The following is a 4,087-nucleotide window of genomic DNA, read 5'->3' as shown; positions in this document are numbered from 1 at the left end:
GAAGTTTAACATTAACATTAGTTAACTCATGTATTCATGTGTTTTTATTGTAAACATCTGAATTATTCACATTGCCATAGACCCTGAACTCATAAGCATGGACCATGCACAGGCCGGTAGCAAGCCAGGAAGCCACTCTGCAAGCAAACAGATATTCTGCATAAGGAGAAAAGTGATAGGACAACATTTAATGTCCAACCTGAGTCACCTCAGAATGTTACATATATTGACTTCTTAATTCATATAATATCGGGAAATCAACTGCTTGGTTGGTGATGGGGTTGACCTGGTTTCAGGTGGATTATTCCTGAAATAATTAAGGAAAGGGGGCCTCAATCTTTCTTCTTGGTTGCTTGCTCCTTCCAACATCTTCATCTTTCTTCTTGTCCTCAGCTTCTTGAGCATCTTCTCCTTCATCTTTCCTCCTTCTTCCTCCTTTGCATCATCAAATTCTTCCTTGTACCTTCTTCCTCTTCCTCTCCTTCCTCTTCCTCAGCCTCTTCATTCTCCTTCTCCTCTTCAGCTTCTCCTTCAGAGGGGGGGGGGTTCATCCTTATTTTCCTTGGCTTTTGTAGCCTCAATGGTCTCCTCCTCCTCAATCTGCTCCTCTTGGATGTGGCTGGTGTATTAAGAAGAGAAGGAGTGAGCAGACATCAAGTAGGATCTGGTCTGTAAACCACCTTAGGCAGATCTGCCAAAGACCTGGGAACTCTGGGAGGAGCGGCTGGCTATGCTTCCCATGCTGGTGAAACTGAGCCAGGTCTCCTCACCTTCCAGTAGTTTCTTGTAAGCTGCAATGTCAATGTCCAAAGCCATCTTCACATTGAGGAGGTCCTGGTATTCTTTTAAATATCGTGTCATTTCACTCTTTGTAGTTCTCAACTTATTTTCTAATTTGTTGATTGTGCCTTGCATAGCACTAATGTTGGTGTTCTGCTTATCCTGCAGCTCTTGTAGCTGCTTTTCCAGTGCTTTTTTCATCCTCCGGCATATTTCCATCTCCAGGGTCTTAGCCATGGGCAGGCAGCGGCTCTCGGACACCTTCTCCTTGGGGGTACACACCACTTCAGTATTTTTGGCAGTGCTCTTGGTCAGCACAGTGAAGCGGCTCTTGAACCATTATTCAGCATTCTGCATGCTCTTGGCAGCCAGCTTCTCCTCCTGGACACAGATGTCCTTCAGCATGGCTGGTGTGTCCTGCTGTCAGCCTGGCGACTGGGGCCCTCTGCTCCCAACCCCACCCGAGCCCCAGTGCCTCCTAACCAAGTCCCGAACTGCACTCTCAATCCCGCTGCCCTCTCCTCTCCTCATGCTGCCCTCTCCTAGAGCCTGCCCCCTGGGCCAGGGCTGCAGGACTCCCGGCAGGGTGGCTGCGAATGCTGCTGGTTTTCAGCGCCCGACCCCCAGGCCATTGCTGCAGGACTCCCGGAGGGTCTGAGAGGACTGGGTACCGCTATCTTGTGGCTATGGGCGCTGCCATCTTTGTGATGGAGTGATGCCTAATTTGAATATTATTCTTTTATTAGATAGGATGCTGCTTTGAACATAGGGGTGCATATATTTTTTCAGATTGGTGCTTGGGGTTTTTAGGATATATTCCCGTCATGGTGTCACTGAGCCAAATGTAAGTTCCATTTTAAATTTTTTTAGGAAAATTCATACTGCTTTCCATAATGGCTACATAAATCTTCATTCCCACTAGCAGCCAACTCATCTTCCCTTATCCTCTCCAGCTCTTCTTGTTTGTTCATTTTTTTATTATAGCCATTCTGATAGGTGTGAAGTGATATAACATACTGGTTTTAATTTGCATTTCTCTGATAATTAGCGACTTTGAGCATTTTTTCATATGACTCTTGGCCATTTGTATGTCCTCTTTGAGAAAAGTCTATTCAGATCTCCTGCCCATCTTTCAATTGAATTGTTTATCTTCCTTTTGTTGACTTGTATGAGTATTTGCATATTACACTTTTAATATTATAGATGACCTTTATTATGTTGAGGTCTGATCCCTCTAATTCCACTTTACTGAGAGTGTTTATCAAAAAAGTGTGCTGGATTTTGTCGAATGCTTTTTCTGTATCTGATGGTATGATCATATTATTTTTATATTTCAGTTTGCTTATGTGATGCATCACATGTACTGATTTGCCAATATTGTACCAGCCTTGCATCCCCAGAATAAATCCCAGTTGAACATAGTATAAGATCTTTTTAATATATTGCTGGATTCAATTTGCCAATATTTTGTTGAGGATTTTACCATCTGTGTTCATCAGGAATATTGGCCTGTAATTTTCTTTCTTTGTAGTGTCTTTATCTGGTTTTGGAAATAAGATAATGTTGGCTTCATAAAAAGAGCTTTCTCTTGATTTTTTTGGAATAGTTTGAGGAGGATAGGTGCTAACTCTTTGAATATTCGGTAATATTCTTTTACAAAACCAACTGGTCTGACACTTTAATTTGCTAGATATTTATTTCTGTGGTGTCTGTTGTTATAGCACCTCTATTATGTCTCATTTTATTTATCTGGGTCCTCTCTATTTGTTTCTTGATAAATCTGGCTAGGGGGTTCATCAATCTTGTTTGTCTTTACAAAGAACCAGCTCTTGGATTTATTGAACTTTTGTACTGACTTTTGTTTTGTTATTTGTCTCTATGTCATTTATTTCATGATCTTTATTATTTCCTTCCTCTAAATTCCTATGGACTTGTCTTGCTGTTCTCTTTCTTTTTTTTTAATTAAATCTTTATTGTTCAGATTATTACATTTGTTCCTCTTTTTTTCCCCTATAACTCCCCTCCTCCCAGTTTTCACCCCACTCTCCGCCCTCACTCCCCACCCACTGTCCTCATCCATAGGTGCACGATTTTTGTCCAGTCTCTTCCCGCATCTCCCATGCCCCTTCCCCCCCCCCAAGAATAGTCAGTCCATTCCCTTTCTATGTCCCTGATTCTACTATAATCACCAGTTCATTCTGTACATCAGATTATTTATTCACTTGATTCTTAGATTCACTTGTTGATAGATGCATGTTTGTTGTTCATAATTTGTATCTCTACCTTTTTCTTCTTCCTCTTCTTAAAGGATACCTTTCAGCATTTCATATAATACTGGTTTGGTGGTGATGAACTCCTTTAGCTTTTCCTTATCTGTGAAGCTCTTTATCTGACCTTCAATTCTGAATAATAGCTTTGCTGGATAAAGTAATCTTGGTTGTAGGTTCCTGGTATTCATCACTTTGAATATTTCTTGCCATTCCCTTCTGGCCTGCAAAGTTTCTGTTGAGAAATCAGCAGACAGTCGTATGGGTATTCCCTTGTAGGTAACTGAGTTTCTTTCTCTTGCTGCTTTTAAGATTCTTTCTTTGTCTTTTGCTCTTGGCATTTTAATTATGATGTGTCTTGGTGTGGTCCTCTTTGGATTCCTTTTGTTTGGGGTTCTCTGTGCTTCTTGGACCTGTAAGTCCATTTCTTTCACCAGGTGGGGGAAGTTTTCTGACATTATTTCTTCAAATAGGTTTTCAATATCTTGCTGTCTCTCATCTTCTGGCACCTCTTTAATTCTGATGTTGGTACGCTTGAAACTGTCCCAGAGGCTCCTTATACTATCTTCGTATTTTCGGATTCTTTTTTCATTTTGCTTTTCCGGTTGGGTGTTTTTTGCTTCTTCGCATTTCAAATCTTTGACTTGATTCTTGCACTCCTCTGGTCTGCTGTTGGGTGTCTGTATAATATTCTTTATTTCAGTCAGTGTATGCTTAATTTCTAGTTGGTTCTTTATCACAACATCGAGGGTCTCATTAGATTTCTTGTAGATCTCATCAAGTTTATCGGCAGTTTCTAGAAAATTATTGAAAGACCTTAAAAATGCATTTTTTAGCTCTATATCCTTCATTTCTGTCATGTTTCTTTGTCTCTGCATTTTTTTTAAAATTTAAAAATAAATTAAGAGATCCCATGTTTTATTATACAAAAATTTGGAATGAGGCTTTCTATATCTTATGACATTTTATAGTTTGTCTTTAAGTTGGATAAAGTTAGCAAGGCCTCCTCCAGACCCCCCAAAAAGTGTGTGTGCGCACGC

At 40.4% G+C, this 4,087-nt stretch overlaps 1 pseudogene; it reads right to left on the bottom strand.

Annotated features, from left to right (window-relative positions):
* Window positions 1-332: 332 nt before the first annotated feature.
* On the bottom strand, window positions 333-1,185 carry LOC139016705 (neurofilament light polypeptide pseudogene; annotated as a pseudogene).
* Window positions 1,186-4,087: the final 2,902 nt, after the last annotated feature.

This window comes from Myotis yumanensis, unplaced genomic scaffold (assembly GCF_028538775.1).
Source record: "Myotis yumanensis isolate MYYU_CA2020_CCGP unplaced genomic scaffold, mMyoYum1.0.hap1 SCAF_9, whole genome shotgun sequence".
Taxonomy (NCBI): Eukaryota; Metazoa; Chordata; class Mammalia; order Chiroptera; family Vespertilionidae; genus Myotis; species Myotis yumanensis.
This window is presented reverse-complemented; position numbering and strand designations above follow the sequence as displayed.